We start from the raw sequence: 9,483 nt of genomic DNA on the forward strand, positions 1-9,483 counted from the left end.
AGACACGCAAAATATGTGGTGGACAATGCTGTTCTACGATTTACAATTCAACAACAAATTAACTCAAAACCGGACACTCTAAAATAACAAAACTCGATGATCAGCCATCAATCCAAGCTCCTCGAGAAACGTGGCAACACCATTTTCTCAAATGAATTTGTTAAAAAAAATCCAGTTCTGTTTCAAGCCCATCTAAAAAGGATCTCGGACTTCATGTTGGCAGGAAAAGATGTATAGTTGTCATGGGTAGAAAGCGGCATTGAATTCTATGATGGTGAGGATGAGCCTTGCAGGAGACAGGAAGGTCCACGAATTAACAACTTTACCTCCTTCAATCTGCACAGAGAAACATCCTTTTTGGCCTCTGTTTGGAAAACATGTGTTGACAAATTTGCAGAAGGTCTCCTCAAACTCCCCATCAAGAGAATCAGGGTCTACTATGAAGAGGAAGCAAAATTCATATATCCACTAAATGGTAAATACATATCTTAACATTTCCTTGCTATTAAAAAAGTAAAGTTTTTGAACTTTAACTGTGGCACTTAAATTGTAACTAGTTGCCTAAATAGAACAATAAAATTTTACCTCTAAACACGACTGATCCTTGCGCAAACATGGTGACAGAACAGGATCCTTTTTGCAGACAAGGGGAGGACTCGGAGTCGTTGAGTCAGGTAACCTACAATTTCAATGTTAAATTTTAAAAAAAGGCAAGGTGTTAAATGTCATCTTAGTACAAAAGAACTTGCATCTGTTTGCTTTTCTCTGATTTTACTGTTTAATAATTATATGCTTGGTGTTAAGTGTTAAAAACATGTGTATTTTATAGATGAAGAATGATGCAGGAAAATGTTTCCAGCATTACCAGGACAATGCTGTAGAGACACATCCCAATAAGGACAATAATGACAATGGGGCAGAGGCTTGCCCCAATGATGCTCAGGAAGGTAAGAACAATTTTTTAAATAATCAATACTGGTGCAGAGGGTGTTCACAAAACAGCACTTAACTAACCATGCAAATGAAAAATACAACAATAAAATGTTTTACCTCTAGACACAACTGATCCTTGCGCCAACATGGTGACAGAACAGGACCCTTTTTGCAGACAAGGGGAGGACTCGGAGTCGTTGAATCAGGTAACCTACAATTTCAATGCTAAAATAAAAAAAAGGTAAGGTGTTAAATGAATTATCAAAATGTTGGTAAGGCTGAGAAAAAAAGTGTGTTTCCTGTAACCTGACATACCCTAATTTTTACACACGACCCTTCAACCTTTTATTCCACATCTGGATTTGGAAATGTACTTCTCTGCGCATGCATATTTTTCATGCAGTATTTATTAAAATGCATACCTGCATCATAGAATGTGTCTGTTCTTGTACTTTAAAGAGTTCACATTTGTTTTGTTGCATGTTTTTATTTATATGTGTATGTATATTGACAAAAGACAATGTATTTAAAATAAATAGTAAAAATAAAAAAAGTTCTTGCCTAACTACCTACTCTAAATGTTTTTGTCATGTTACCAGCAACGCAACTATTTTTTTTATTTGGCCTATGTTAAATGTTCGTTCTTTTTTAAAACCATATTAAAGTTTTCATTGACGTTTTATCTTTACAGAATATATTAGCACAAGAGATTCTGATGCACATTTACCGGTAGAAAGTCTTCCACGAAAGAAACGTTCGCTTGTAGCTGAATTTGGTAAATTATCTGATACAAATTGCTTAATGGTGTTTATTGTAATAACAAAAATCAAAAGTTACCATTTTAACCGACAAAACTTGACATTGAAAACTCTTTGTTTCAGACCCTCAACCAAAAAGTTGCAAAAAGAGACTTTTCATTGAAGTTAAAGGTAAACATTTAAAATGACCAATAAAGGAAAAGCACAAGGACAAAGTTTGACAAGAAAATTCTTTAAAAGAATTCTTAAGCAAAATACACTTATTTTATGATTTATATTTTAAAAATACATGTAATAAGATTTTTTTACACCAGTAATTACTGTAATTCATTGGAATATTTTCAATATTTTTTAATGGATCCAGGAATTTTTAAGCAAGAAATTTATTTTAAAAATAAAATCTGTAGATCAACCAAAATCAACGGCTGATATTCTGAATGCCTTACTTGGGAACTCGAAGCTTGTGACCGAGTACACGAAATACAAGAGACTGTGTAAAACCAGCCCTCATGACAAAAACTTCAGGAAGTGTTATGATGCTGCAGTAGCCAAAGTACAGATTGCCATTAGCAAATTTCAGAGAGAAACTAAGAATAATCCTCTCCTAGAAGAAAAAAGAAAATTGGCAGAATCCTTACTTACACATTGGAAAATATATCATTTTTGAATTTATTCAACTTGTCAATATATTCCATCATTGACAATCAATGAATTCTAATATGCCAGCATCTCAAATAAATTAATAGCATCTTAATACATTTGTATAAATTGTTGTTTCCTTTCTTGATAATTTCTAGATAACAGGCAAGATAATTAATCTCAGGGGATTAATTATCCTGCTCTCATCCATTTATTGAATTTAATCAGGGCTTACAGAAGAAACATTTTCAGGTACTATTCTTAAGTTTCCTTTAATATAAACATAGCAACCAAAAACAACAACACCAAAACATCCATTAAAAAAGAAGAAAAAAAGAACAAAAAACTGATATCTAATAAATAAAAAAATTAATTTATTGTAATTCATATATTTTGTTTTATTTTACAGAATATAAGTATTTGGACTAGAATGAAATATATTCTTTATCAAATACCATCCTTTAAACTGAGGGGAAAAAATATTAGGGTGCAGCTCATGGAATGAGAGTTTAAATTGCTTCAAAACAAACATCAGTGCAGACAAAGGTGTTCATTAATCTCGATATGACAGATAGAGATAAGCCTCTAAATTTACTGCAGCAGACAAGATAATTAATCCCAGGGGATTAATTGTTCTGCTCTCACATCCTTTTCTTCTAAATTTACAATAAGATTTTTTCTTCAGAAATGACAGAATGGGGTTATTATCTGATTACCTGTTAAAATTAACAGCATTAAGGCAGAAAAAAATAAAATAAATAATTAATAAAAATAAAATAGTGAAAAAGGATATCTTAATATATATCTTGATTTAAGAATTCAATAACATTATCATAAGTCATTGAGTATGGTATTTTAACCAAAATAAAATATGAATATTATATTTTAAATCCATATTTCAAAGAATGTACACAATACTACACATCATTCAAAATTGACCTTAACTTCAAAACAAAGTTCATTTGCAGACACAGGCAGTGCAGTAATTAATCTCAATGTGACAAGTAAAGGTAAAGCTTATGATTTTCTTCCTGTCACGAGTATCCCGACACCCACCGTATAAAAACATTTGTCTGTTGTCTGTCGGCGTTGGTGTTGTCGTCGTCGTCGTTGTAAACGTTTCACATCTTCATATTCTTCTCCAGAACCACTGCGCAGATTTCAACCAAACTTGGAACAAAGCATCACTGGGTGAAGGGGATTCAAGTTTGTTTGAAGGGCCACACAATTGAATTCGCAATCGATTGAATTCGCGGAAAACAACAAATTGTATATGAAAAATGTTTTAAAAATATTTTTCTCGAGAACTATAATGCTACAGTCTGTGAGATTACTATGCAAAGGATCCTCAAATAGTGTAAATTCTAAATTGTTAAAGCCAACAATAAACCTAAGACCAATACTGGTGCCCCAGAAAGGGGTTCAAAGTTTAAAATAGAAATAGCATATTTTACGAATTAGAATGTTACATGGAACTGCTGTTCAGGTGAGTGATGTGGCCCATGGGCCTCTTGTCTTATTTTCTTTTCACCTTAATCCTTTTTCTTATTTTTTTTCTTCATAGGCGAGGCAACTTCCAGCTACAACTGCATACAAATACAGTGTATTGATAGTGCTAAAGAAGGTCGTGATTATACAAAACAGCATTTTTGCCATTTCTGCCTAAAACCTCAGACACCTTTTGTCACAGCATCAAGAAGTGAATTTAGAAATTGCAGCTAAAGGTAATGAAAATAGAAAGAAGATTCTAGACAAGAATTGGTAATTCAATCACAACATCGAAATTCTCTTGCAAAAGAGTGGAAATTTCATTGTTGGTAGAAGACCGAAAGATGATAAACTTTACAGTGCAGATCAGTATCTTCCCTGCCAGTATTGTCTAACCTTTTATGTTGCAACTGACCTTTGGCGTCATAAAAAGAAATGTTCATTGCGGACAAATCCGCATGATCCTTTGAAAATAAAGAACTTTACATATAAAGAGTGCATGAAAGCTGGTAAGATGTTACTGCAAGGTGCAGTTAACTTGGGTGAAGACAATGCTTCAGAGGTCCAATGATGTGTTGTAGAATCCATGCATGCAGATGAAATAAGCCGAACAGTGAAATCGGACCCATTGTTGTTACTTTTTGAACAAACACAATTCTTAAAACTGGGGGCCAAGAAAGCCTCCCTTGTTAGAGAAAAATTACGGCTTGCAGGAAGACTCAAATTATCTCTCAGAAAACTAACTGGAATGGAAAATGCCCATAATGAAGATTTCTTGATACCAAATCTTTTTGATGCATGTGTGAATGGGGTAAAAGAAATTGCAGAAATCACGAATCAAAACTCCCTAAGTGGAACCAAGGTATTTGCTAGGCCTTCTTCTGCTCTCAAATTGGGGCAGTTGCTAAAGAAACTCGCAAGTTTGAAAAGGGGCCAGGCAATCAGGAATCGGAATTCCATATTCAAAGAAAAAATAGCTGAATTTATTGAACTATACTCAACGGAATGGAACGAATTATAGTGGCACTGCTCACCAGAATATGAAAGATTTGAAATTCAACAAGGAAACCATTCTCCCTTTGACTGAAGATCTTCAGAAATTGACGGTAAGTTTTATTTTTAAAGTTGTTTACTTGTTTAACGTCCCTAAATGAATGCACTTGAAGTTTCTGTTTATACCAGGTAAGTTGCCTGTCCGTAATGGTTTCAGTTTAGAAGATGTTTGAACAGATTTTATTTTGTCAGATAAATTATGAAGATTTAAAAAAAAAATAGATTAAAATGGCATATTCAGAGAACTATGATGTAATCTTAACAAAACTTAAGTGGTCAGAAGACCAGTGTCATAGATTTTGAGATACTGTAAACCACCTTTTATTTGTGGTGACCTTATTTCACGATTTTACTTCTAATAAACTGGTTCATGATGACTTATTTTCATGACGAAGCTTTATCCAGATTAACAACCGTATGACAAAGACAGGGTCGCACTGAGAAATATTTGCAAAGACAAACTATGCGAAAATTTTCTGCATAAGGAAAGTAGGTTCTGAGAAGTTTTAATTGATTTTTAAAATTGCACATATTTAGTGATAATTAAAGTTCTTATAAAGATAATGCTGACACATAAACACGGCACAATTATTAAATTTGAAACTCTTATGTATAGTACTTATTTTTATACCCCTGCTCCGCAGGAGGGGGGGGGGGGTTACGTTTTACCTTTTTGTGTATGTCTGTACTGAACAAATCTATCACATTTTCCCCAGCAACTGTTAATCATTTTAATTGCAGATGCTTGAAATTTTAACACTCTCGTTTTAGAAATGTCATATGGTGGGATTCATTTTTATAGCTCAAGTTAGCTATTCTGATCACTTTTTGTCATGTCTGAAATGGTTCTTATTCGCTGAGACACAGCTCAAAGTCAGAAGACAATAAAGACAACTACGCGTGGTTTGAAAGACCGTTAGTAGCCTTCTCATGTTTCTGCCTATTTATTTATAAATAAAATAAACAGATTTACCCTTTGTGTATCACAAACGTGAACAAATAATGACTAACAATTTCTTTTTATGTGTTTTAAATTATATCCTCTAGTTAACTATTTTTCTTTCTTTTGCGAAGTTACTAAAAAAATTATATACTCTCATCTGATTTTATTATCTAGTATTTAGGACAAATAATGAATGGAAAGAAGAAAGGTGTGTACCAAAAATACCTTTTTTATGGACCAGCTTTTTTCAATCAAGTAACTGAGAATGAAAACGTTTCCTCCTCTTTTCTGGTTATTTTATTCACATATGTACAGTATTAATATTAAAAACAATATTTTCACTAGCCTTTTGGACGTTTTTAGCTCACACCTGAGCTGAGCGGAAAGGTCAAGTAAACTTTTCTGATCCCTTTATCTCCGGCGTCCGTTTGTTTGGAGGTAATCTTCTTCTTTAGAACCACTGGTCCGATATCAACTAAAGAACTCGGTCCACAACATCCCTCATTTGGCCTAGTAAATTTGAAAAAATTACTCAAAGATTAAGAACATTTCTAAGGGAATATTTTCCATCTATATCAGAGTCCAAATCAAAATATGCACTAGTTTCCTTTCACCGGATGTTTGCAAATGAACACTAATTGCCCAAACCCTACCCGGTTCACCATTTTCCGGGAAAACCTTGAAGTTTTACTTAATTCAGTCGTAAAATTCACCAAGAGCGCATTCATTATGGCTCAATTTTATTACAGAAAATAAAGATATAGCTTCAATTGAATAAATTACATTCAAAATATTAAGCCGTAAACAATGCGGTCATATCGGGAAAAAATAAATACAACATTCGCGGCAACATCAAAGATGTCGTCTGAAAGCTGCTAGCTGTCAAGATCAAAAGAATAGCGTTATGTAACGAATACACGAAAGAAAGCAAACCTTTTTACTGGATTCATAAAAGTTGAAGGTGAGGTTTTTTTTTCATTATTCTATTTAATATATTCTGTAACCTTTAATAAATATAATTAAACAAACTTGAGAAGAGAAAAGTCACGTCACCCTGTTCACATTTTGAGCACTCAGGGAGTCATGTCGGTTTTCTTCTTGGCTTACTTACTTTTTAGCTCACCTGAACTGAAAGCTCAAGTGAGCTATTCTGATCACATTTTGTCTGTCGTCCGTCTGTTTGTCTGTCCGTCTGTCTGTCTGTCCATCTGTCCGTAAACTTTTCACATCTTCAACATCTTCTCAAGAACTACTGGGCCAATTTCAACCAAACTTGGCACAAATCATCCTTAGGCAAAGGGGATTCAAAGTTGTGAAAATTAGGGGCCACACTCGTTTTCAAGGGGAAGTAATTAGAAATTAATGAAAAATTTCGAGAAATTTTCAAAAATCTTCTTCTCAAGAACCAGAAAGCCAGGAAAGCTGAAACTTGTGTGGCAGCATCCTCAGGTAGTGTAGATTCAAAGTTGTGAAAATCATGACCCCCAGGGGAAGGGTGGGGCCACAATGGGGTGGTCGAAGTTTTACATAGGAATATATAGAGTAAATCTTTAAAAATCTTCTTCTCAAAAACTAATCAGCCAGGAAAGCTGAAACTTGTGTGGAAGCATCCTCAGGTAGTGTAGATTCAAAGTTGTGAAAATCATGACCCCCAGGGGTAGGGTGGGGCCACAATGGGGGGTCGAAGTTTTACATAGGAATTTATATATGGAGTGAATCTTTAAAATCTTCTTCTCAGAAACTAATCAGCCAGGAAAGCTGAAACTTATGTGGAAGCATCCTCAGGTAGTGCAGATTCAAAGTTGTGAAAATCATGATCCCTTGGGGTAGGGTGGGGCACAATGGAGGGTCGAAGTTTTTCATAGGAATATATAGAGTAAATCTTTAAAAATCTTCTTCTCAGAAACTAATTGGCCAGGGAAGCTGAAACTTGTGTTGAAGTATCCTCAGGTAGTGTAGATTCAAAGTTGTGAAAACATGATCCCTGGGGGTAGGGTGAGGCCACATTTGGGGGGGACGTTAAAGTTTTACAAAGGAATATATATAGTAAATCTTTTAAAATCTTCTTCTCAGAAACTAATCAGCCAGGAAAGCTGAAACTTGTGTGGAAGTATCCTCCGGTAGTGTAGATTCACAGTTGTGAAAATCATGACCCCTGGGGGTAGGATGGGGCCACAATGGGGTGGTCGAAGTTTTACATATGAATATATAGAGTAAATCTTTAAAATTCTTCTTCTCAGAAACTAATCAACCAGGAAAGCTAAAAATTGTGTTGAGGTATCCTCAGGTTGTGTAGATTCAAAGTTGTGAAAACATGATCCCTGGGGGTAGGGTGAGGCCACATTGGGGGGGGGGTGTTAAAGTTTTACAAAGGAATATAAAGAGTAAATCTTTTAAAATCTTCTTCTCAGAAACTAATCAGCCAGATGATTCTTTATAATTGTTTAGACTTTGGCTCCAGGACAATTCCTCGGCCTCACAAGAAGGTTCAGAGTTTGATGTAGCTTAATATCCCATATATAAACAATTGTAAAGGATCTTTTTGAGGACTGCAATACTCAGCATGTGATATGACTATAAAATCATCCTGTTAGAAAAGGGACTAATGATTATAAACATAAGAATATCCTGGGGGGAAAATGGATTTTAATTTTACAGGATCTGCATGTATTATTGTACATTGTCCAGATTGTTTGTATTCTGACTTCATTAAGCTGATTTTATCATACCCATTGTTCCTCAGGTGAGCGATGTGGCCCATGGGCCTCTTCTTTGTTAATATCAGTCATAGAGTGTATACATGTATATAGTAGGCATGTATAATTTTATAACAGACAGTTTATTTTATGTGCTTCGTACAAGTTCATAACGTCCTTTTACTCTCATACCCATGTACATATACACCAACACGCTCTGATCTAGCAGAGTAGCATTACCTATATAACGTTATACTCTTTATTTCCTTATCCATTTTTAATTCGTCGGTTTAAATTACTAATCAAACATTCTATAAACATGGACAAATGCCATTTAAAGTAAAAAAAATGTATATGGACTTATCATAATGAAAAGAAAAAAAGTTTCTTTCACTTTTTGTTCTTGTAAGTGACAATAAAACTCATACAAAAGGACGAGAGAAAAACTTCGTATGACTACTTCAGATAAAGAACACATAGAGATAAATGTTGTTTATTAATTTTAATCATACCTTGTTTTCTATGTGATATATACGTTTGCTGTTTATTAATTTTTTTTTATTTCAATAAAGGGCAATAACTCGAATTGGCCAACAGGTGCGGATCCAAAATTTTAACTATGTTAAAAAAAAACAATGAAAATGAATTTCTTTAATTTATACTACACTGTACAATTACTTGTATTCAATATTGTGGAAATGAACTTGACAACAGGAAATGTTTATCAATTAAAAAAAGAAAATGAACAGCATATCAAAATATCAGCATATTGTAACACCCCCCCCCCCCAAAACAAATTTTTTTTGTATGCGTTATTGTTAAGCTACATAAAATTTGCAAATTTATAAATGATTTGCAGCATATTCTTGTATACATTATATAGTCTGTCTCATGTTACAGTTTCCAGCCATTTTTTATGAATTTTAAAGATAATACAGGTACAAATACCTGACAAATTGAAACAAGGGGAAAA

At 33.9% G+C, this 9,483-nt stretch overlaps 2 long non-coding RNA genes across 3 annotated transcripts; one reads left to right on the plus strand and one right to left on the minus strand.

Moving 5' to 3' along the window:
• Positions 1-209: 209 nt before the first annotated feature.
• On the minus strand, positions 210-2,262 carry LOC117685124 (uncharacterized). Of its 2 annotated transcripts, none has more exons than XR_010712246.1 (3): positions 2,138-2,260; positions 1,051-1,158; positions 210-434 (listed from the first exon to the last, which is right to left on the minus strand). It is a non-coding gene; the product is annotated as an uncharacterized lncRNA (long non-coding RNA). The 2 variants fall into 2 exon arrangements; XR_004598815.2 differs by lacking the exon at positions 210-434 and adding an exon at positions 584-679 and having other exon boundaries at positions 2,138-2,262.
• On the plus strand, positions 1,055-2,203 carry LOC117685123 (uncharacterized). The gene is made up of 4 exons (XR_010712249.1): positions 1,055-1,139; positions 1,625-1,708; positions 1,815-1,862; positions 2,099-2,203. It is a non-coding gene; the product is annotated as an uncharacterized lncRNA (long non-coding RNA).
• Positions 2,263-9,483: the final 7,221 nt, after the last annotated feature.

The sequence above is a fragment of the Magallana gigas genome, chromosome 1, assembly GCF_963853765.1.
Source record: "Magallana gigas chromosome 1, xbMagGiga1.1, whole genome shotgun sequence".
NCBI classification, from domain to species: domain Eukaryota; kingdom Metazoa; phylum Mollusca; class Bivalvia; order Ostreida; family Ostreidae; genus Magallana; species Magallana gigas.